This window comes from Mastomys coucha, unplaced genomic scaffold, assembly GCF_008632895.1.
Source record: "Mastomys coucha isolate ucsf_1 unplaced genomic scaffold, UCSF_Mcou_1 pScaffold21, whole genome shotgun sequence".
NCBI classification, from domain to species: domain Eukaryota; kingdom Metazoa; phylum Chordata; class Mammalia; order Rodentia; family Muridae; genus Mastomys; species Mastomys coucha.
The window spans coordinates 53,846,540-53,872,939 of NW_022196904.1; the positions used below are offsets into that span (position 1 = coordinate 53,846,540).

Sequence of the window (26,400 nt, forward strand, 5' to 3'; positions counted from 1 at the left end):
TTTTTCTGCCTTGTTTTTGTCAGTTGCTATGCTGACACAGGAAAATATTAGCCACACATACCCTTCTTTCATTGCAGGTTTTCTTCTTGTTTGTTTGAGCCCCAGAGATTCAGCTTAGGGCCTTTTCAATACTAGTGTACAGCTGAGCTACTCCCATGGCCAGGAACAAGTCTGGTTGTGTATATGTGGTTTTTGTTTTCTGTTGCAGGGCTGGAATCACAACCAGGGACATAGGCATGCTCGGCCATGCTTTGCCCACTACACTATATCTCTATTTCCATTGTGTTGATGCTTTTGAAACATCTAAGCCACTTACATTGCCGACTGCCTCTGATACAAATTGACTGGGTTCTTTCCTTCTCCTTAGATTCAGACAAGCTTCTGGGTGTACCTGAACAGCCCATCGGGGTACACTATGTCATTTGACCTGATAAGAGATGGCAATGTGATATTTTCCTAAAATGTTTTCTATCAAACATCCCCTTTATAAATTACCTTTTTTATTTCTTGCAGTTAGTAAGTTTGGCAAAATGAGACCCTGTGGCTATTGTCTTCTGTGGTTGGTTTTCACTGGATAGCTTTAGCAAACCCCCTACAATCATACAGGGGCTTTTAAATGATCCATTAGTCTGGATTTCACACATCCTCTCCTGTCTCATATTTTCCATGCTTATGAGATCACTGCACAGCAGAATGCATTTTATGGTCAAGAGAAGGGGTGAGATAGACTGTGGTGTGTGCCTCTTGTCTGTCACACACTACCAAAAAACCTAGATCAACTCAGCCTTCATCATGTCCTTAGACTAAGTGAGGCTACAGAGGCCTGTGGTATGGGGGGAGCTGTGGTCTGTCTTCACTGAGCACTGGCTATGCGTTATTATGAGGAACACGGAGGATGGACAGAGTTCAGACTCAGTGCCACCCTCCTGCTAAGAACGTTAGAACAACCCTTGGCAAAAGTACAGCAGCCCCTTTGATCTTCGTGGACACTTAGAAGCATAGTCACCACAGCAGGAAGTGTTTGTCACTGCAGTGCCCCAGGGAGGTGGAGATGCACCTGCCAACCTGCTTCGTTCCAACCTACTTGGTCACCTCGATTCCTTCTTCTATTCCCAGGTCTCCCTCATCTACTGCCCCATGGCTTTTCAGTCACCAGTAATAACTAGATGTCAGTTTTAACCAAAGCAAAACCAAACCAAACAGTTCAGTGTTTCACATCTGGGACCCACCCTCGATCCCCTGGGCTCCAAAAGGCCTACCTGGCCAAAGCCACTTCCCTGGCTCTGCCATCTGCAGCACACACAGCTTATCTCAGGGGCTCAGGTCAGCTCCATTACACACTTGCTATCTGTGGCAGGTGTCCATGGTACTGGCTTCTCTTAGATGTGTGGTCACCACTGCAACCAGGTTCTGCCTTCTCCTGGGCATTTTTCAGGGACTCTGGCTGTGCCACAGAATACCAAGCCTCAACTTCCCTCCATGACTACTTCAATCCCAGGGCCTGTACTGCCACTGAGGCTATACTTTCATTGTTCTCTCTTCAGAGACTCCAGCTCGGCCTCAGAGTACCAAGGCCCAGCTGCTCTCCGTGACCCCTCCATGTCTTCAAAACCAGTATAACCTGATAAATGCATACACATTGCCAAGTTTTGCTTCCAAGGTACTGGTTGGGCCTTTTCTGGACCCCAGCATCAATTGTCTCAGCAAAGCAAAGCCTTTCATTTTGGTGGTTATTAATGCAAAGTATTTCTCAAATTATCATGTTGAGGTCTTTATTTCCTTCTGAAACTTCACAAGTTAGGCCTCCATCTCTGCATTGTTCTCCACATGCTTGTCTTCTGAGCTGCCACAGAACACTCAACGAGCGCTGAGCAGCCTACTACATTTCCAGACCAAAGTTCAGATGCCAAAACACATGGTCAGGCTTGTCATCATCCCCCATAATTTGCTGCCAGTTTCTGTCTGAGTAAGGGTTTCAATTCCTGTGATAAATCACCATGTCCAAAAGCAACTTGGGGAGAAGTGAGGCTTATTTGACCTTATAGTTCTAGGTAACAGTCTATCACTGAGGAAGATCAGAGCAGACAACTGGAAGCAGAGACTGAAACAGAGGCCATGAAGGAACCTGCTCAGCATAGCTTGCTCAGGTGGCTTTTTTAAAGCACTCAAGAGCACCTGCCTGGAGCTGACACTGACCACAGTCAGCTGTCACATCAATTATCAATCAAGAAAATGCCCCCAGGTTTACCCACAGGCCAATCTTGTGGAAACATTTTCTCAATTGAGGTTCCCATTCCCCAAATGACTCTGGCTGGTGTCAAGTTGGCATAAAAGTAGACTTACACGGTGGTAAGCCCTACAAAGGAGAATAGATAAGATTTGCTATTTCTGAGAATTGTACTTGTCTCACCTTTTCCATATAACTCGTCGAAGCTGAAGAGGGCTGATGTTCACACAGCAAGATGGTTGGTGCTGCATCCTGTGTTCTCCGTGTATCCTGTGGGTTCTCTATCTGCCTCTCTGCACGCCGAGCTTGGGGAGATTACCCTGTGGGTGTCACCTGTCCTTCTTTCTCCTGAACAGTAACTCTAGGTTTATAGGACTCCAGGGAGCCCAGCCTAAGGTCCCTCCTAGAATCCATCACTATCTCCAGGTTCCACGCTATCAGCCCTTTGTATGCAACTGCTCCACTGCTGGTCCGCTGGCCCCTGACTCACTCCTCAAGGACAGGACGATGCCTCCTTCATTTCCAAGGTTCAGACATAACAAAATAGTACATAGATGAGTGGAGTGGTCTCTGGTTCCACATAAACACAAAAGAGCTCACTCATGTTGCCTTTGAATGCATGGATGGAAACCAGGCTGCCTCTGTTTTCATTCCCCAAGTGCATCCAGTAGAGAGTCAATTCATATGAAAGCCTCTGTTCCAGGGAAGGAAATACAGGAAATAGAATGAGAAGCCCCTCCCCACAGGCTTGTGGTCACTTAGGGCAGGCATCTCTCTCCATAGGCAGGCCTGAGCTTCTAGCCTTTCCAGACCCCTGACACTCATAGTACATGACAGTGGAAACAGAAGCTTCTGTGTTAGAAGGGTGAAGCACGTATGTGGCCTGCCCTCTGGGAACTGACCTACCAACCATTGTCAACCCCTTCTAAGAGGGGTGCATCAAGAACCCAAATACCTTCCACCCAGCCCCATCTTAACAGGTTTGACACCACCACTACAGGGAGCATGCATCCAGCTCATGAACTGTCAGGGACACCCTCAAGCCTTAACGCTGTCCCCACCCAACTGCATTGTAAACTTTGTGCTAAAGTTCTCTCTGGTCCCTCATATCCCACTTCATATGTGTGCGTGTTTGCAGACAACCCATGAAAGCATGTATATGTGTAATACAACAGTCCTTAAGATTAAATTATTATTTATAGATCACTACTAGTGCACACCTGATTAGGATAGCATTGTTACAGAAAATAACAGGAAAGGGTCTGTTAATGAAGTGGACAATTCAGGAGCTTCTAAAGAGATGTGTTGCAAAGAATCCCTGGTCAGTCCCTTTGTCCAGTACTGAGAGTTCTCCTTCCTTAGGACAATGCGGTACCAGGGAAGGACTTTCCAGTCATGAACTTCCCCACAAATGAGCATTAGAAAGGATTCTATTTGCAGCTTCAGTGTGAAAGTTGATGGTGTAAAAGCACTCTATGCCCACTTCACCTTGAAATCACTGAATGGGTGCCTAGGATGCTTGGGGCTGGCAGATGGTCACTGCCCTGAGTTCATGCTGTGCGTGTCTCGCTCCATCTCCTGCCAAGGCCAGTGGACCTGAGGCCATGCCACAGCAGATGCCCATATCACCGTCACTGGTGCTCATCTGCTTTGTGCCCATACTGTGGGTCCTGGGACTCCCACCCCCCTCAGCTTCCCTGGGAACCTTGGGATTTTCTAAGACACTATGATGTCCTTTATGTGGCCATGAAAGGGAATGAGTGGACAGAGAACAGTGGACCCAGGTGAACTTAGAGAAGATATGCTGGGTCTCTTGTCCCTGTAGCCAGCACATGCCTAGATGCTGGCATGTTCCTTGTGTGCCTGCTTTCTGCAGAACCAATGACAAGGGATTGCCATTCAGGAAAGCACTGGTTCTCAGAACTCAGCTTTGGTCCCTTCGTTGTATCCATGGTAACAAGACTCAGTCCACACCAAAAGGGCATGAGAAACAGAAGTGAAGGGCTGGGCCAGTCCAAGGTGATTCTAAAATCTTCAGGAATGGGAAGAACTTGCATCTATACAGATACTATGTCATGAATGTGTGAATGAGTTGACCAAGATTGCATGAGCCTGGGAAGCTTTTAAATAGTCACTTTTCTCAAGGAAGGCCAGTTTCTATTGAAATCATTGTTCAACAGTGTACAAAGGAACTGCTAAAAAGCTGTGCAGATGCCGAATCTCAGACAGAATCATCCAGGGGGGCACATTCCAAATCTTCATTTCACATATTCATTCAGAAGGGAGCCAAACAGAATGCAAATTGCCTAGGTAAAGGAGCTTTTGAGTAACCAAGCTATATATAGTCAGAAAAGAAAGCCTAGGTGTAGAACACTAAGTTAAACCACCTCTACCAAGAAATATAAACCATTTGAGGTTGCTTTTTATTAGGCATTAAAAATCATAATTATACATTTCTAAAGCAGACCTCTGACTTTTGCATTTTTATCAGAGGTGGATCATTAAATATTTATGATGCTTTTCAAGGGTTTTAGAATAGGATCAAGCAGGCTTACCAGTTTATATTGAAGAGGGATATCAAAATGTTAAGAAATCTGAATTTCCCTCTTTCTGCTGACAGGGGTATAAATTTTTGGGTAACAGGTAAAATATGATGGCTGCTAAGTGATGAGGTACCCTGTAGTATTCTTAGGTGCCTTTGGGATGGCATGGTAAACTTGATTCAAAGTGTGGATACTCTTGGCAGACAGCAGCTAGCAAGGATCTCCAACATTCTTGCCTCCTAATATACCATTCTGTGTCAGGGGCCCAGTAACTGGTCCTTGGTAAACAGAATACAAGGTGATGGCTGCCACAGGATGATGGCCTCCCAGTATGTAACAGTCCTCAGTATGTAGCAGTCCTCCCAGTATGTAGCAGTCTGGCCAAGGAAGTATGGGGATCTTAGTAAGGGATCCTTTTCTTGAGCCTTCCACTGAGATCATAACCCTAACCAGCCTTGGGTTGACAGCCTGGGGAGAGAATCCACTCAAGTTGCATGCTGGTTGGTGCTCTATAGGCAATATGAGGACATTTCATTTAAGGGATCAGTTGTTCATAGCAATGGTAGCCTGTCTGAAGTGGAAGATGTGTGCACCCAGATGTGCAGCTCTGAGCAGACCTTTTACTTTTTCGGCTGAAAAAACACCAGCCTTCCTTCATTCCCTCATTCTCGGATGTATTAATCACAATAATTCCCCTTCTTCACAGCTGTGGTGGTGTCCTCGGCTATTGATTACAGAAACTGGAATCGCAGGCAGTTCATCTGCAGGACAGTGTTAAATGGAAAGACACACTCCATCCATGGCTAGAAGGGATCAGTTTCCTTAATTGGAATCAATGCTTCAGGCATTCAGAGACTATTTCTCCCAGAGCTGTGTACCAGTTGCTTGATCTTGAGCCACTGCCCAGTACTAGAGTGAAATTTTTTTTGCTGTTCTTTCTTTGGGGGAATATACAAATAAACTTCCTGCTCGGGGCTGCAATTCCTTTATCAACCTAAATAGCTGATCCTGAAATCTTGGACTTCCTATTCATCCATACTGAAACAACCTCTTAAGAATTAGGAATTCTTTTGCTATTTTAGCAAATTTGTGGGGGAATAGAACTCTAGAGTGCTTTACTAGGCTTATAAGTTTATTAGTTTAAGGATATGTTTGCAAGTCAATGCTAGACACTAACATCAGCTGCAACAGGCCAACCTTCTCTTGGTGTTCCTCAATACTAACCCTGTGCTTGAGGAAGCCACACTACCACCAATGGTGCTATCCACATCAAATGGAAAGCAGATAGGCCCAAGGGCATGGATCAAAGATAAAGCAATTGCCTAGCTAGAGAGAGTCTCTGGGTTCAGTCCCCAGCAAGGCAGAAAATACTTTTTAAAGAAAGCAGTCAAGACCCAAGATTAGACATCAGTGTCTCTAGCTCCTTTGAAATGCCTGTGTGGATTTAGTATGTTTCTAGTGTCTAAAAACAATAAAAATAAAAATAACTAAATAAGAAAATAGTATAGATTGTTCATTAGTCTATGAAATCCCCCCCCCAAAAAAAATAGAAACCAGAGTGGTTAAGACAGTCTCAAGTCATCAGGATGGTGGCTGTGCATGCATAGGCCTGTCGGTTTCCCCTTTTTGTGCATTTACTTATTTATTTTGGGCAAACTAGTTTGATCTGTTTGGAGACACAGATGTTTGAGCACTGAATATTACTGGCAACTGATGTATACATTTCTAGTTGTAATAGGCCTATTTAAGCTTCAATGCTGAAGTTCTCCTCTGCTTGTAAAAGTTCAATTACTTCCTGAAAATAAGATGGCAGCAAGCCCCAGGAGCACTTGCATATGTGTGTGTGTGGTATAGAACATGAAGTGCATAGCCAGGGAAAGAGGGAAAGGGGTGTATACAGAAATGGTGAACAATAGCAAGGGCATCCTGTAAAAATTAGAGCATAGTAAGATGACAAAATTCAGATGGGGAAATCCAAACAAGTGGGTAGATGGTCTGTTTTCATAGAATATAAGCTATAACACTATTAAGATAACGATTGTATTCTTACTGATTTATGAGTTCAAGATGATCCCAGTCTATATCTCTGTATGATTGTTTTTGTAAGCACTGGCAAGGCTGATTCTAAAATTATATGTTAGAAAAGAAGTTAGGTTAGCTAAAAGGCTATTGAAAAAGAAAAAAAAAGTTGGAGGACTTAGTAAACTGATTTTAGGATGCAGACAGGGTAGTCCAATGGGTACGGAAAGATAGACCCATACATCAGTCAATGCAGCAGGAAGCACACAATTGAACCCCCAGTGCTCCTGGAGCTTGCTGCTATCCCATAACATGCCCAAAGCCTCTTGCATCCTCTCCTGTCTCCTGTCTAGGGTGATTAATCTTTAGAAGTGCCTCCCCACTATCCTGCTTCTCTCTAACACTAAATAGCATATAAGGTATCTACTTCCTTAATTTTTTAGACTATCAGCGTGGCTACTCTTAGAGGACAGACCACGCCCAATTGGGGGTTTTATCCATGTTACGTGGCACAAAGCAAGGGCTCAGTTAGTGAAAACTGACTTTATGAAAGGAATGGAAGAGGAGCTTAACAGTACTGTTAGGGCATTCCTCTGTATCAGTCTCCATGACATGACAGCAATACAGATTCCTTTAGTAAGAAGTAGACAATTGTTGTCACCTTGTGGGTACAGCCAGTGTCCCCTGTACATTTTCCTATCTGAGCTTGTTTTTCCCCTTAAATGTTATTTAATCGTACTAAATAATGTCAATATTTTCCAATTGCCATAGGGAGATTTCATATTGACATCAAGAGTGCAACCTTGTGTTGATAATGCCTGTTCTAACCCTCACTCTGTACAGCATCTTCAGCCGTGCTTCCTCATGCACATAAGAAAATGCTGACAAGTGGAATTATTGACTTACAAGATATTCACATTAAAACAAAGCATTGGCTACTGAAAGGATGACCTCCCTGACCATACCAGTTACCTAAAAAGCTCCCACCAACAACGTTACAGTCAGTCTGGTTCACAGGGACTTGGGGCTTTCCGACTCTTCCCTGAACACTGTGATGAGGCATAAAGAGCAATGGCTCTCGTGTGGTTTACTTTACCTCCCCCTAATTACTACTATGGTTGTTTGTATTTCAATTGTCTGTTGGTCATTAGAATTACCTATACATTACCCATTCAATTTTTTATCAACCCATGTGTCTTTTTTCTCCTTATTGGGGAGTGCCAGTCACAGATTCTGAATCCAATCACTTCTTTATTATGTAATTTCCAAAATTTTCTCCCATTCTCTTACATAACAAAGAAAATGTTATTGCATGACTTTTATTTAAATTTACATTTAAACTACATTTAAAATTTTGAGGTTTTGCTGTTGTGGATTTTATTAAAGTTTTCCTGTATTAGAGGCCAGATAAATTCTGGAACATTTCCCCAGATCTCTGCTTTAACATGGTGTCTTAGTTAGGGTTTCCATTGCTGTGAAGAGACACCATGACCAAGGGAACTCTTATAAAGGAAAACATTTAATTAGGGCTGGCTTACAGTTTCGGAGGCTCAGTCCATTATCATCATGGCAGGAAGCATGGTAGCATGCAGGCAGAAATGGTGCTGGAGGACCTGAAAGTTCTACATCTTTTTCTGCAAGCAATTAGTAGAAGACTGGATGTGATTCATGCTGGGCATAACTTGAGCATTTAAGACCTTAAAGCTCCACTTCCACAGTGACAAACTTCTCTAACAAAGCAGCATCTCCTCCAATAAGGCCACACCTCCTAATGGTGCCATTCCCTAAGGGCCAAGCATTTAAACACATGAGTCTATGGTAGCCATACTTATTGAAACTACCACATTCCACTCTATGGCTCCTATTGGCTTGTAGCCATAACATAATTACAAAACACATTTAGTCCAACTTCAAAAGTCCCCATAGTCTATCACAGTCTCAACAATGTTTAAAAGTTCAAAATTCAAAGTCTCTTCTGAGATTCATGTGCTCTCTTAACTATAATACCCTATAAAATCAAAATCAAAAAGTAGATCACATACTACCAATATATCATGGCACAGGATATACATTACCATTCCAAAATGTAGGGAAAGTAGCATAGAAATACTGGACCAAGCTGGGCGGTGGTGGTGCACACCTTTGATACCAGCACTTGGGAGGCAGAGGCAGGTGGATTTCTGAGTTCGAGGCCAACCTGGTCTACTGAGTGAGTTCCAGGACAGCCAAGGCTACACAGAGAAACCCTGTCTCCAGAAAAAAAAGAAAAAAAGAAAAGAAAAAAAAGAAATACTGGACCAAACCAAGACCAAAAACCAGCTGGAGAAACTCCAAACTCAGCATCTCGATGTTTGATGTCAAAGCACTTTTCAGATCTCTAATTCCATTCATAGTTGTTGACTGCAACACACTTCTTCCCCTTGCCTGATTCCACCCCTATTAGCAGCTTTCCTTGGCAGGTATCCCATGGCTCTGGCACCTCTAGCCTCTTGAGGTCTCCAAGGCAATCCAGGCTTCACCTTCACAGCTTCTGGAACATTGCTTGTGCGGTTGCTATACTTTATGGTGATCCCATGGTACTGACATCTCCAAAACAATGGGGTCTTCTGCTGCAACTGGGCTGTACTTTCACCGCTAGCCTCTCACAGGCTCTCTCCATGGTGCCAAGCCTCAGCTTCTTTGCCTGACCCCTTCAGTCCTGGGACTAAAAACTGACACAAGAGGCTACACCTTCACCAACGGCCTCTCCTGGTCTCTCAGTACCAAGCCTCAGCTGTTCTCCATGACTCCATAATGCCTTCAAAGCCAGTACCACCTGGGTGACTGTTACATACTTCCAAATCTGGCTGCCAGTACAAGGTACAACCTTGGCTACCTCACACAATGGCCTTTTCTAGGCCTCCATGCAGGGATACCCCTGCTACACATCTGGCCTCAGAGACTCCTTAGTCATGGAAGGAGATCCCATAGCCCCTTCTATCCTTGACTCTAAAGCCAGAGCCACATGGCTGAAACTGTCAAGTTCTGCTGCTTGTTAGGGACAGAACATGCCCTGCTTGTTCTATTACATCTTCACCAGCTTTCTGCTGTCAACGATTTCCTTCACTATTTAAACTCAGCTCTTCTGGAACTTGCTTTGTATACCAGACTGTCCTTAAACCCAGAGATCTGCATGCCTCTGTCTCCTGAGTGTTGGGATTAAAGGTGTGCACCACCACACCTGGACCTAAGCATTTCTTTAACTCCTTTTCAGTATAGATCTTTATAAGTATGGTCACTATGGCTCAAGATTTGGATTAAGGTGTGTGTGTGTTGGGATCAAAAACATGTGTCATCCCATCTCAAGATCCAGATCAAAGCCTGTGTCTTCCAGCCTCAAGGTACAGATCAGGGGTGTCTTCCATTTCTGGATTGTAGTTTATTCCAGATATAGTCAAGTTGACAACTGAAAATAGCCATCACAATCTATCACTTGTCAACTAGACATACTATCATATCTCCTTATATCCAAATGAAATAGTAAGGAGGTCATAATAATGCCTAACATGATATAACTGTCCCTCATACAACTATAAAAGCATAAATAGTAACCAGCTCATAATAACACCTAAAATTATATAACTATCTCTCATAAAACCACAAATATATAGAAAACATAAAATAGGTGGCAATGACCCTTGGCGAACAAACTTCCCACAAAGTAGCTTAGCTGGGTAGGACCTTGCCATGAGGTCACCACTCCCTTAGTTCCATTTAATATCTTTAATTTGTTTATCTCCTTGAACAGAGGATTTAGCTCCATTCCACTTCCTGGTGCCCCTTTAGCCCTTGAACCATATATTTTGTAGTTTTTCTTTTTCAGTTTGCTATATCTGATCAAAAGGCTCTTCATAAGAGTAAACCACAGAACAGACTCTATACTAGGCCATTTGAGATTTCCTTTGTTAATTCAATTAATCTATATCTCTTCACATTAATCCCAGGCAGACTCTTCAGACAAGGGCAAAAATCAGCCACATTCTTCACCAAATTGTTACAAAAACAATCTCTAGGCAACATATTAAAATTCTCCTCTGAAACCTCTTGAGACAAGCCCCCAACATTCAAATCATCCTCAGCACTACTTTCTTCCATGTTCCTACTAGCATGGCCCGTTAAGCCCACTTAAAACATTCCCCCCCTTTCCTAATCCAAAGTCCCAACATTCACATTCCTTCAAACAAAAGCATTGTTTGGGGTATCACAGCGATACCCCAGCCCCTGGTACCAACTTCTGTCTTAGAGTTTAATTGCTATGAAGAGACACCATAACCAAGGCAGCCCTTATATAGGAAACATTTGACTGGGGCTGTCTTACATTTTCAGATGTTCCATCCATTATCATCATGGTGGGAAACTTGGCATTGTGCAAGTCAACAATGCTGGAGGAGCTGAGAGTTCTACATCTTCACTTGGCATAGCTTGAGTTTTTAAGACCTGAAAGCTCGACCCTACAATGACACACTTCCTCTAACAAGGCTATACCTCCTAACAGTGCCACTCCCTATGGGCCAAGCATTCAAAAACATGAATCTATGGAAGCCAAGCCTTTTCAAACCACCACCCATGGTGCATTCTTCCTGTGTTAAGCCAGCATGGTCAAAAGGAGCTCCCTGCTCCACATGATTGCCTAGGTACCCCCTTTCTTCTTCCAGTGGTTCCACTATGCCCTGTGTCCTCAGTCCTCTGCAGGATTCTGCCCACTAGCAAATGAGAAGACAAAGAAAAGCTGAGATCGGGGATGCAGTTAGGAGCCAGATGAAGAAATGGCCACATCTCATTCTGCTTGCCTTCTTGGCATCCCTATCTCTTTCTTTATAAAACATGAATGCTGTGCATTCATGAAGAGGCCCAAAGTCCACATCACCAGCACTTGCAATCTACTCTACCTTAAGGTCCCAAGCATACTCACCCATATTCATCCTCTGACGTACTTGTAGTTTTATTTGTTTAACAAATAACAACAGACAAGAAACCATTTTATTTATTAATGAATTTCTATGGAACTTGTTGAAATTGAAATGTTTATTCCTAAAAGATGTCCAACTCACTTTATGGATGATTCTTCCATTTGGGATTCCATGCACTTAGGATTCTCCACATCTGTCATTCTTTCAGTTAACAAAACTCTCATCCCCAAGTGACAAGAGAGTTACCCAGCCTGTTTTCACAGAACTGCCAACACTAGATGCTGACTGACACTAGGGAAGCTGTTCAAAGTTGTCACAGCTGCAGAATCTGGGTTTTCTTGATGTTTTCCTCATAATCACTGGTTCATTTATCACATCTCTTCAAAGAGGAACAGAAAAAAGGAGGGTATTATGTGTGTGTCTTTTGTTAAGAAAGCAAAATGTTTGTCACACACAGGCCAGCAGGTTTCCTCTTGAATTTTAGGCATTCGTGGGGAAAATGGCCACCTGAATGCTTTTAGATGCAAGAAAAGCATATCCAGATTGTCTTGATCAGTTGCTGACCGGGATGCATCACATGATTGGGTATGCAGCCATCATACCCTGTGGTGGCCGGTTTCCTTCAATACCCAAAAGCATGGAACAAAAGCAAGCATGGTAATGAGGAAGAAAGTGGGTGGCTCTTAGGCAAGCACATGTGCCAGGATCATATACCCAGTGTTCTCCCCTCACTCAATCATGCACATATGTCATTCAAACACACAGACACACACACACACACACACACACACCTCCCTCTGGTCCTCCCCTCTGCTCTCCTTTGCCATTGCTTTAATCATCATACTTCCATGTATGATGGGGATTTAAGGAAGACAAATTCCTCTCAAGCATGTCAAACCATTGACGTTACAACACAGCATTATCATCGTCCCTGAGATCTATGCAGCTGAGTTATGATAAGCATCACCTAAAAATAATGCTGTTATGTTTGAAGGAAGTTACAGCCTTCTGTTGGACCATTTTTATAGCTACCGTTGGCTTCTTGGAGCCCCATGGGCTACAGGTTTGACATGTGCTCCTACTTCGCTTTATTCCTTTATTAAACTATCTTAGAGTTTCTTGCTTATCCTCTTATGTTTTATAAGCTGCTTCTTAATGAAAAGCTCCCGTGATGACTGCATTCAAATGTAAGGAAAATAAGTATCATTCAGACGTCGCCTTCTGTCCTATGTTTAAGTTCTATACCTCAGGGAAGGCATATTGTTTTCTGAAAGAGAACAAAATAAAAATGCCTCTTGCTTTTTGTTGTGCTCCCTTGCTTGATTCACAGACTATTTTGTGTTGGCTTCTATAAAATGGATCTTTTTATTGTGCTTAAAATGCTTCAGTAACTAAACAGGGGGAAAAGTATTGATTTTTATGTCTTGGTCTTGTCCCAGCCATCTAAAGTTTTCCCTATTTCCTATCAGTTACAAATTGCTCTGAGTTTTAGTGGACCTACTAATGGTCTCATTATTAGTCCTGCAATTCTTATCAATTTCTATACATATTCTTTAGTAGGCAAAAGAAATGTCCTTCTACCTCTGATTTGTTTCCAGATTGTATACAAACAAATGACTTTTTACCCAAATGCAGGCTAAGTTAGGTGCAGATGTTTGATGGTACAAGGGTCTGTCCAAATTTCATGTCCATTTTCTCCTCACGCTTCATACTCCACAGTCCCAAGATACAGAGTAGACTTGTGGGTATTAGTCCCTGCCTTAAGATGAAGGGACAAGAAGGAAACAACATGGAGGTGGGATATACTGGACAGCCTGTTATCTTCTGCCTAGCAAGCTGATGCTTCCTCACAGGCCAGACTGGGTGACATCAGTTTTCTTCAAGTGGGCCATATTGCCATCGCAACTTCACTCTGGTTGGAGATCTCAGGCCAGGGGGCTGAATGTGGTGCTGGCGTTGACTATTCATGGTGCTCCCTAGCTTAGAGTGCTGCCTGTTTTCTCTAGAAGGCAGAGTTGCCCCTGGTTCCTGCTGAGTCATGATTCTGTCTGCAGTAGGCTGAGTGGAGAGTGGGCTCACATGCTGGTACCTTCCCACTGCTTTGCTGGCCATGCCTGCGTGGTTCACTCTGTTACCAAGCTCTGTAGCTTTGTCTCTTTCCCTAAAGCACATATGCCAGCTCTGTCTCAGAAATACTCACAGCCTGTAGGATACAGCCAAGGGTACTTGCCTTGCCAGCACAGATGGCTGGTTCTGCCCTTCTCCCACAGCCCTCATGGATGGAAGCCCCTGGGCTTGCGAGGGTGTCTGTATTCTTGACTTTTACTCAAAACATTCTAAATTCTCCTTAGATCCTTTTCCTAGGCAGGGGTGTGGTTCTATGATAGCATATTTCTTGCTTGCAGAGGATACTGGGTGTGGCATGACAAAAATCAAAACAACCATGAAATCTGAGTTGGGATTGGAAGTGGCTCAGTGGTTAACTGTTCACCTAGTCTGTACAAAGCCCTGGCTTCCATCTCCAGGACCACAAAAAGATACACCCACAAAAATCTTATTTTAATTCTAATGGATACAAATAAAATTGTAGGTAATAGCATTTTGTTTAATCCAGTCTAAATTGAGTTGTGATTATTTTCATTTCTACCCATCAGAATGGAGTAAGAACTTGAGTTTCAGAGAGAAGAGGATATGCTAGTTCCACAGTGACTAGATATATTGGGGAGGGCATAGTGGGGAGTGATACCCAGAGGGGGCCTTCACCTTCTCAAAGAGAAGGAGAAGGTAGACTGGGGGAGGACTTGTGTGAGGGGGTACTGGGAAGAGAGGATGTTAGAAGTAAGTGGCAAACAAATCACACCATACAGCAGGTCTCATGTGGGAGGTTTATTGGGAGGGGGAAGTAGAGGCAACCTCTGGAAGAGGGAGGAAAGAAGAGAGAGGAGACAGGGAAACCAAAGCTTTTACTGAGCCCATGACGCATGTGCAGAGGGACAGGCGACAGGGCTGTGGCACATGTGCAAAGGGACAGACACAGGAGCAACACTGTATCTCTTGGCCCACTAGAGATGGCATGTCTCCTTGCTGAGTCCCTTGAGAGCTGGCTGTAAAGATGCCTGATTGTGGTGAAGCCACTTCTAGCTGTCAATGGATGTGCCTGATTGCCAACAGAGGAGGGGGAATGATAGTGGGATATAAAGTGAATAAATAAATACATTTTTAAAAATAAAAAATAAAGAACTTGAGTTTAGAATTTCCAGTCGTTTTGTTCAATCCTTCGGCATATTCATTTAGCATCTGGTATATTCTAACTCTTGGTGGTAAGACAAGTAAAATATGAGCCCTCCCTCCAAAGAGGTTCGCAGAAAGAAAGAACAAGGTAGATAGGCTGGTGCAGGTGGGAAGCTGTGGAAGAGGCCAGACCTGCGCTGTTGTTCCCTTTATGTCTTCAGCTGATACAAAGCTGAATAAAATGACTAGACCTATCCATGGCAGAGAGATCAATGGGCTTGGCGAGTTTGGCTCTAAGAAGAGCCTTTGCTGAGGGCACAGTGGTCTAATGCAGACACCTATTTCAGACCTGTGTAACAGCTAGATGGCTGATCCTGGAAAATGAGAACATAGATCTTCCAGCCAAGGGAGCTACACATATCCCAGAACTAGAAGCCTCAAAGGCCGTGGCAGAGCTCTGCCACAGGTTTTCAAAGATGAAATGACATATCTGGTAGCAAATCAACCCTGGAAGGTTAACCACAGCTGCAAGGGTGTGGATCTTACATATCAGGACAGGCAGCTTCATGCACCTTAGCCTTACTGAGAACACGTCTAGGTCCAATCATTCCATCAGAACTAGTGCTTATTATTCCTAGTGGGTTTTTAATTTTGTGGGAGAGGATGGTTGGTGCTGATGTAAGTTCAAAGCAAGAAATGGATGTGTGTGTGTGTGTGTGTGTGTGTGTGTGTGTGTGTGTGTGTGTGTGTTATATATTCTATTATACATTCTAATTATATATAGATACATAAATAAATATAAATATGTATTTTGTGTGTGTATGTATGTATGTGTGGCATACATGTATACCACATGCATACCTGATGCAGGGGAGGTCAGAAGAGGGTATCAGATCACCAGAACTTGAGTTACAGAAGATTGTGAACTGCCATGTAAGTTGAACCTGAGTCCTCTAGAAGAATAGCCAATATTTTTAACCACTGAGCCATCTTTCCAGACCCTCAAGATACACATTCAACTCAGGAAAATCAATAGCTTTATTTTTAAATATAATAGTTGATACATATAGTAGGAGCAGGGAAGATATCTTTCACAAATGCCTTGGCATAAATCTAACCAAAAAAAATATAAAAGGTAAATGTCAATTCATCCTACAATGATGGAGCATCTCAAATGTGCTTTTTTCCTAAGTAGAGTTTTCAGTTTCAATAAAACTTCAAATACTTTTAAACCATAGAACTATAGAAGGAAGCTTTGATATCCTCTTTAATCTGTCATTGGTTATGATTTTTACACCTAAATCTATACACATTGAGGGACAAACAACTATATATAAAATACCTAAATACATAGAGAAAATTAAGTGGAAGGTGCAAAGAGTTTCCATTTACTTCCCATGCCACCATTTTCTCCTCATTAATATTCCCCACCAGTTGTGAGTGCACATGGACACATCGTAATGGCAGGGTTGTGAACCCTGCAAGTTTGAACAAATGATAGCATGCCTCTACCATTATTGAATCACACAGAATGGTTCCACTGCCCAAAATCCTCTTTGATTTGCTCAATTCATTCCCATCCTATCAGTTTAAAATTCTGAGTTACAAGGAGAAAACACAAGGAAAGGAGGTATGTCAAAGCATGAAAAAATATTGTCAGTGCATATCAAAGAAGAAAGCCAATAAATGAGCTAATAATGGAATGTAAAATAAAGACCTAAGCAGTGTTTAAAGGGAAGAGATAAACTAGATAATCAGAAGGGTCACAGAAGATGAACTGACCATTCATCTGGTTGCATGAAAGATGCTCAGTTTCATAAATAATAAGAGGTATTTAAATTGACACTACAGTGAGGGAATTTCATACCTATGAAATTTAGACTTATCCAGAGGCAAAAGCACAAAGTTTAAAATATGACTGTAGAGAACATTATTTATTCACCTAATAGGAGGTTAAAATATGAAGGTTAAATATCCACTTAGAATTAAGGACAAGTCATATGATTAAACTCAAAAATATAAGACAAGGAGAGAATAGGGCAGAGAGCACAAAATGAAAGTCATACTTCTTTGGATGTTTCTTAATTTTGAGATTCAACTAGCGATCTTTTACTATTTTATAAAACAGTTCTACAAAATTAACTCTAAAAGTCTTTAACCACATAATTAAACAACAGAAACCCTCAGCTTTCTTCCTCTGTGGTAAAGCCGCATGGGGAGTATTACTCAGTTACTTAAGAATAGTTTGTCCACAGTGTAATATCCCTAAGGTTATAGCAGTAAAGACTATAAATAAACACAAACTGCACACAGAGGGCAAGGGAAAACACTGGGTGTCTACCATAGCCGTGAATTAGTTTAACAGCTTTGTTCCCGGTGGTCACATGATTGCTACACCCACCCAAAAGCTCTCTGGATTTGTAAATCAAAGACAGACCGATACACACACACACACACACACACACACACACACACCAGCTAATTTTTATATGCCTTGACTAGCTCAATGGTTGGGCATTTCTAATCCTCCCCACAGCTAGCATATATTTCCCTCCAGTATTCCTTCTTTAACATCTTCTAAATCTATATGTTTTATCTTTGCAGCCCTGTTACTTTCTAGGAATCCTCCACCTCCCATAGGACTGCTTTCCCTTTTCACTTACATTTTGGATGATTTTTCTTCTACAGCTCCTAAGTCTGATCCCTCACCCTCTGAGTCATGGTGATTCTCCCCTTGCCCCTCCATTTCTTGCCCGTGCAATCTAAAAGCCCTGCCCCCTCTTACTGCCCAGCTAATGGCTGTATGGCAATTATTTATTATCAGTTGAAGCCAGCTCGGGGCAGGGACCCTCAGGTCTGGAAGTGTGACTTTGGGGAGCCAAAATAAGACAGAGCATTAGAACCAATTCCCAACACCTCACCATTTCTGTCCAAATTAAAAAAAAAAAAAAAAAAGACTCTTCTCTCAAATACAAATTGAGCATAACCATAACAATTATGTAAATTACAAAGTATGATATATAATTAACATTCAGTCCATCATATTTGTCAATTAGATAAATTTATCCTGTCTTAAAGAGTTTATGATTCTACTCTTGAATTATGTTTTGATTTTAACATGTATTACCATCTGAAAACTATCCTTTCTATATCATCTTCCTCAATGTTAAACAACTTGAGTTTGATTATGAGACTATAACTAGTCTTCAACCTCATCAGAAATCCAAGAACAAATTATTATCTGCATATATAAGAAGCACAAAGCATATCTTCCCAAACTTAACCAATTTGTAGAGACAGCTGACTACTTGGACAGTCCCCATTCCTCAAAATGTTGAAGCATTAATCTTCAGCCTTCTGGCCCAGGATCATCTGACAGAACTTGAAGTGAAGCAGGAACTATGAAGGACTTGTTTACTTTGTATTGGCAGAGATAAACTGTCGACTATCCTGCTTTGTGTGTCTAGATGAATAGGGTAATTTTTGTCCAGTGGTTAACTTGCCATAGTTGGAGCAACTCCATATGGAGGTTTTGATGTTCAGTTCTTCTTTGAAGGGGAATGGGCAAGCTGTCAGGAGCAGACAAGTCTCATTGTCAAATGATCTTTAATAATGAAATAGTATTAAATGTCATATTCTGTGAATTTCTGATATTTTTGAAGACTATCTATGTAAAGTATATCTGAAATATTAAACCTTAACTACTCTTAGCTATCTCTATTTGAGTAATATTGAAAACACTTTATTATAATTAAATCAGAATCTAATATAACCATGAGTTTACTATCTGGCCCCTAACTTGTATTACTGAATTTTCCTAAACAGTTTGTAATAGCAGTTATTAAAAGGACTGGGTCTGAGCCTTGTATTCTTTTTTTATTAGATATTTCCTTTATTTACAGGTCATATGATATCTCCTTTCCCAGTTTCCCCTCCTGGAAAAAAAAAAAAAAAAAAAAAACCTGTTCCCTCCCGCCTCCCCCTGCTCACCAACCCGCCCTCACCCACTTCCTGGCCGAGCCTTGTATTCTTAAATGAGTTGTATAGGCACAATGCCTATCTAAGAGTAACCATATTAATTTCTAATTTTGTATTAATATAAGAAATTTAGACCAATGAAAACCTTAATTCTATATCAATATATAAATTCTGCACCAATGTAAGAAATTTTAACTTCAATTTTGTATCAATTATAAAGATTTCTACCAATGTAAAATTATAACTATGTAATGCTTTGTTTGAGAATAAATTTAGTAATCCATCCCATCTATTTCCTTCCTGTTCAAAATTACTATCATTTCCAAATTATCCATTAAAATGACAACCTATCTATAATGTATAAAATAAACATAACCAGACACCCAAACCCAAGGGATCGGGATGATGGCTCTCCACAACTTCTTCCTGCTGAATAGGAGTAATGAAAAAATTCTTTAAAGGAGTGAGAGTGCTAGGAAAATTAGAAAATTTGGTTATACTTAAGAATACCAGCTTTAGTATCTGTTATCTAGTCTTTGTATGTTTTAGAAGTCTCAGGACTTAACTGAAGTTCTGACTGGATCTGCCTGAAAGACTGGATGAACCAAGCCCATGGGGAATCAGTAGCAATTCCTGAAGCTGTTCTGGAAGCAAGTCTCTGGACAGCATCAGGAAGCAGGGCCGGAACAGCAGGTCATTTCAGTGACCTCATGGATGAATCTTGTCTTAGGTGCAAGTTCTGGAATATATGAATCTTACAGCCAAAATTTTAGTACTATGAAGATATCCATATGGATTGTGCAAGCTGCACAAATCAGTTAAGGATGGATTCCTCCGAGAAGCCAACCTGTCTTTTTGCATAGCAGTGACTGGCTCCCAGAGTCTCTGAGCTCAAGCTCCCTGAGGCAGCTAGACACCTGCTAGAAGAGCCCAGGGTAAATCCAGGCCAGAGGTTGAATTCCACTGTTCTAGTTTTGCAGCTTACACAGGAACCATGTGACTTGGCTCAGCTCAAAGAGAAAAATTCTCTTTTTTTTTTATTATTATTAGATATTTTCTTTATTTACATTTCAAATGTTATCCCCTTTTCTCCTCGTTTCCCCTCTGAAAACCCCCTATCCTTCTCTGCTCACCAACACACCCACTTCTGCTTCCTGATCCTGGCATTCCCCTACACTGGGACATGGAGCCTTCACAGGACCAAGGGCCTCTCCTCCCATTGATGACCAACAAGGCCACCTTCCCCTACATGTGCAGCTGGAGGCATGGATCCCACCATGTGTACTCCCGGGAGCTCTGGGGGTACTGGTTCTCCCCTCCTAAACTTATATCATAGTATGTGTGTTTTCCATTCGGGAATCTCCTATTAATTTTTAAAAGTGAGTTCTTGCCTACCATGTTGGTACCATCTCTTAATTAAACCGATTTGGTTCCCAGTGGGTCATGTACTTGCTGCAATCACCCAAGAGCTCTCTGAATTCTCTAATGGAAGACACATGCCAGCTAATTTTGATATGCCTTAACTAGCTCAATGGCTGTGCATTTCTAATCCTCCCCGTGGCTAGCATACATTTCCCTCAAGTATTCCTGGCTTAACATCTTCTAAATCTGTTTTATCTTTGCAGCCCTTTTACCTTCTGGGCAGCACCCACCGGCCCTTCCCTTTCCACCTACATTTTGGGTGATTTTTCTTCTGCAGCTCTTAAATCTGATCCTTCTCCCTCCAAGTTATGGTTATTCTCCTCTCCCTCCCCTCTATCTGTCCCTTGCCCTCAAAATCTAAAAGTCCTGCCTGTCTCCCTTCCCAGTCAATGACTATATAGCAATTATTTATTATCAATTGAAGCCAACTGGGGCCATGGATCCTCGGGTCTGGAAGCACAACTTAAGCATTAGAACCAAATCCCAACAGTCTACTTTATATCCCTCTACCTAAATCCTTTAAGAGAGAGACTCAAGCTAGACTAATGGCCAGCAAGGCCCAATGGCCCTCTTGTCTCCCTACCCCCAACACACACATTGTACAGGAGTTTCAGGTACATGCATGGTTATGTCTGGCTTTTTGATGCTAGAGAATTGAATTTGGATCCTCAAGATTGTGTGTGAGATACTTTTACTCACTGAGCCATTTCCCCAGCCCCTTTGATTGTGAAGTTCTGTAGAATTGCAGAATACATGGAATAATTGTGCAATATTCTGTTACTCTTAATGTTATTCAGAAATAGTGTTAGAAGTAAGCAAAGAAGGTCGTATTTAAATAAATGGGATTAAGTGAAAACCCTGAATGGAAAGAGATGGCTCATCAATTAAGAGGACTTGTTGATCTTGCAGAAAACCAGGTTCTAGTTCTCAGCACTCACAACCATCTGTAGCTCCCATTGCAGGGTATCCAATGATCCTCTTCTGACCTCTGTGGTCACTGCATACATATGGTACATAAACCCATGCAGGCAAAACACTCATACAAATAAAATGAAATGAATCTTTAAAGAAAACACTGAATTCTTCCATTTGAATTAGAAATATTCAAGTAAACAAATTTTATCTTAAATATATTCCATGGCTGCATCCACTAAAAAGTCCTATAGACATTGACTAATCTAACATCAGTTGGTGCACCAAGCTCTCAGACTGTGCTCTCAAAATCCATTCTCACTAGCCATATTTGTATATACTATAAAAAATGAAAAGCAAACTCTTCCACTGGACATGTCAAAATATCAGATCGCAGATCTTGAGCAGTAGACAGACAAAACGAACCTGAAACATCTCATCACCTCCTGTCAGCCACACCAGAATCAAAACAGTCTGGCTCAGAACAGGCCAAAAGGAGGACAATTTGAAGATCCATAAAAAATGCTAACTGTACTTATTGAGTAGATTGAACTGCATCCAATATATTCAGATCATGTTGCAAAAATTAGGCTTTATTTTTTCTGTGTGTAGTCCTGGTGGGGATCAAATCCAGGACCTAACATGTGCTAGGGTGTGTTCTTAGAATGATACAAAGGAGGAGGAGGAGGAGGGAAGGAAGGAAGAGAAAGGGAAAGCAACCAGTCCCATGGTCAGTGAGGGAAGCCAGCGAATCACTCAGCCAGTGAAATGAGGTGAAAGAAGCTCAGCATAGGCCTTGCTTCTCCTGCTTGAAGCACATCATATGTGGTCAAATAGTAGGTACTTTAAGAATTCCAGCAAAAAGACTGGAGAGATGACTTAGTCAGTAAAGCCTCTGCTGTACTGTACAATCTTGAAGACCTGAGTCTGGATCCCTAACACCCTTGGGAAACAGTAATTTAGGTCACTAAATATGAAAAGACAACACCAGAACATATACACATTGAATGTGTATCTGACAGAGTCTTTGTAACCAATTGCCAACTTACAGGAAGTGCACAGGCCACCAGGCACATTAAGAACAATCAAGAAAACTCTGATATTGGGAAACTCTCTAGGAAGTAATTAGGGTTTTTTTTTTTTTTCAACAAACCAAAAGAAAAAAGATGAATTAAAACTTACAGTTTCAAATTAGTCAAACCAATCACAACCCATCACTCATCCTCAAATCCTGGCTCAAACAACTGGGGAAACTGTTGTAACACCTGAAATCATTGGGAATTTGCCCACTCTGGATGTTTTTAATTATTAATCTCTTAATCAGCATACAAAGTAATGGATTTCCTTATGGTATTGTCATGCCACTGTGTTTTTGTTCGTCTACCTCACAATAGCGCCCATTACACATAAATCACTCTTTTCAAGCTCTCTCACTAAGACATCAGTCTACCCTCTCATGGTCTCACTCATAGCTTATAACACACACACACACAACACACACACACACACATCTAGGATCTGTATGTGAAAGAACCCAAGTGATATTGGTCCTTCTGGTCTGAATTACTTTGATGAATATAAAAATCTCCAATTACACCCATTCTCCTGCAAATGTCATGATTCTGTTTGTCTTTATGCTGATTGGAATTCCACTGTGTGTAGGTATCACATGTTCTTTATTCAGATGTTAGTAGATATCTAGGCTGATTTAATTTCCTAGTGTTAATTGAGTACTGAAGCAATAAATATAAATATGCAAGTGTCTGTGATAGTACCTAAAACTTGAGTATGTTCACAGGAGTGGTATCACATGGTATTCCTGCTGGATCCCGTGGTAGTTCTAATTTTAATAATGTGAAAAACCTCAACACAGATTTTTACAGTGGCTGTAGCATTTTATATTCCCAGCCTTGACAACTGACTTCCCTTTCCCACATTATTTCCAGCATTTGCCATAATTTGTTTTCATTTTTTTTTCATTTTATTTTTTTACTTATTCACTTACTTATATCCCACTCACTGCCCCCCTCCTGGTCACCCCCTTACACAATCATTCCCCAATCCCCCTTCTCTTCTCCTCTGAGCTTGTGAGGCCCCTCCTGGGCACTGTTTCTGCAAGGCTAGGTGTTTTCTCTCCCACTGAGGCCAGACAAGGCAGCCCAGCTTACAAGAACATAGCTCATGTACAGGCAACAGCTTTTGGGATAGCCCCCGTTCCAGTTGTTTGGGACCCACATGAACAAGCTGAACATCTGCTACATATGAGCAGGGAGGCCTAGGTCCAGCCTATGTATGTTCTTTGGTTGGTGGCTCAGACTCTGAAAGTCCCAAGGGTCCAGGTTAGTGGTTTTCCTGTGGAGTTTCTATCCCCTTTGGGCCCACAAGACTCCTTCCTCCTATTCTTTTTTTTTTTTTTTTCTATTTTGGTTTTTCAAGACAAGGTTTCTCTGTGTAGCCCTAGCTGTCCTGGAACTCACTCTGTAGACCAGGCTGGCCTCGAACTCAGAAATCTGCCTGCTTCTGCCTCCCAAGTGCTGGCATGCACTACCACCACTGGGCTCCTCCTATTCTTCCATAGGAGTTCCAACACAGTGGCATGACAATACCATAAGGAAACCCATTACTTTGTATGCTGATTAAGAGATTAATAATTAAAAACATCCAGAGCTCCATCCACGGTTTGGCTGGGGGTGTCTGAATCTGTCTGAGTCAACTGTAGGTGAAGCCTCTCAGAGGACAACATGCTCCTGTTTGCAAGCATAACAGAGTATCATTAATAGTGTTAGGGATTGGAGCTTGCCCATGGGATGGGGCTCAAGTTGGACCACTATTGGTTGGCCATTCCCTCAGTTTCTGCTCCATCCCCTATGCCTGCATTTCTTGTAGACAGAATAAATTTTGGGCTGAAAGTTTTGCAGGTGAGTTGGTGTCTCTTTTACTCTACTCTACTCTGCCTGGCTACAGGAGGTAGTCTCTTCAGGTTCCATATCCCCAATATAGTGAGTCACAGCTAAGGTAACCTCCATTGATTCTTGAGCACCTCCCTTATCCCAGGTCTCTGTCTTGTCCTGGAGATGCCCTCCACCTCCTCACCCCCATCAGTTGCAGATTTCCATTCATTTTCATGGCCATCTAGCCATCTCTTCTGTCCTTCTCCACACCCAAGCCTGAACCCCCATTTCCCTCCTTCAACCTGCCTCTTATGACTATTTTATCCCCCTTCCAAGTGAGATTCAAGCTTCCTCACTTAGGCTGCAAAGCTTACGTAAGGCAAAAGACACTGTCAGTAGGACAAATTGACAGCCCACAGATTGGGAAAGGACCGTCACCAACCCTACATCTGACAGAGGGCTAATATCCAACATTTACAAAAAACTCAGGAAGTTAGACACCAACAACCCAAATAACTCAATATAAATACATACATATAAATATTTATATTATATATTATTATTATTATGTATACAATATAAATATATGGAGTACAGAACTAAACAGATAATTCTCAACAGAGGAATCTCGAATGGCCAAGAAACACTTAAATAAATTGTTCAAAGTCGTTAGTCATCAGGTAAATGCAAATCAAAACAACTATGAGATTCTATCTTACACTCATCAGAATGTCTAAGATCAAAAACTCAAGAGAAAGCACATATTGGTTATGATGTTGAGCAAGGGGAATACTCCACCATCGCTGGTGGGAGTGCAAACTTGTATAATCACTTTGGAAATCAATTTGGTGGTTTCTGAGAAAACTGGGAATAGTTCTATCTTAAAACCCAGGTATACCACTCCTGGGCATATACCCAAAAGATGCTCCAACATCCCACCAAGACACTTGCTCAACTATGTTCATAGATGCTTCATTCAGAATAGCCAGAAGCTGTAAACAATCTAGATGTCTCTCAACTGAAGAATGGATAAAGAAAAGGTGGTACATCTACACAATGGAACACTATTCAGCTATTAAGAATAAAGACATTATGAATTTTGTAGGCAAATGGATGGAACTTGAAAATATCATATTAAGTGAGGTAACCCAGTCCCAAAAGGACATGCATGGTATATAGTCATTTATAAGTGGATATTAGCTATAAAATACAGGTACCATGTTACTCCACAGACCCAAAGAAGCTAAATAAGAAGGTAGGCCTGAGCAAGGAAGACTTATTTTCTTTTTTTATTGGATATTTTCTTTATTTACATTTCAAATGTTATCCCCTTTCCTGGTCCCCCACACACACTGTCAGAAAACCCTTATCCCATCCTCCCTCCCCCTGCTTTTATGAGGGTGTTCCTCCACCCACCCATCCACTCCCACCTCCCTGCCCTCAATTCCCCTACACTGGGACATCTATCAATCCTTCATAGGACCAAGAACCTCCCCTTCCATTGATGTTTGACAAGGCCATCCTCTGCAACGTATTTTCTTGATGATAGCCACTGTGACTGGGGTGAGATGGAATCCCAAAAATATTTTTAATTTGCATTTCCCTGGTGGCTAAGGATGTTGAACACTTTTAAAAATATTTATTTGGGCCATTTGTGCATTTTGCTTTTGAAAATAGTCTTCTCCATCCATTAGCCCATTTATCAATTGAAAGAGTTAGGATTTTTTGATGTTTGAATGTTCTTAACATCTCCTTCATATCAACTATATGTCTGTAGTATAGACAGTTTTTCCCAGTCTGTGGCTGTCTCACTTGGCTGATTCCATTTGACCATTCGATTCCATTTGTTAATGATCTCAAGGTTATTTCCTGTGCTGATGGAGACTTTTGCAGGAGGCCCTTGCTGGTCTGTATCTTGTAGCGTTTTCCCTGTGTTTTCCTCTACCAGACTCAACATTTTCAGGTTTCTCATCTGTTTGGAAATTGTTTCTATGCAAGTGAGAGATAGGGATCAGATTTTATTTTGCATATGAATCCAGAATTTTCCCAGCCACTTGTTGAAGATTCCCTTTTGCTAGTATATATTTTTTACACCTGTGTCAGAAAGTAGGGAGCTATAACTAGGTGAGTATATTTCTGGGACTTGTCTTCTCTTTTCCTGTTTTTATGCCAGAGCCAAGGTTGCCTTTGTCACTGTTGCCCTGAAGTATAATTTAAAGCCAGGTATT

General features: G+C 41.7%; 1 protein-coding gene across 5 annotated transcripts in view; it reads left to right on the top strand.

The window, feature by feature from the left end:
* Window positions 1-26,400, top strand: part of Otud7a (OTU deubiquitinase 7A) — a 289,376-nt gene that overhangs the window by 159,423 nt on the left and 103,553 nt on the right. The gene's annotated exons all lie outside the window — the stretch shown is intronic.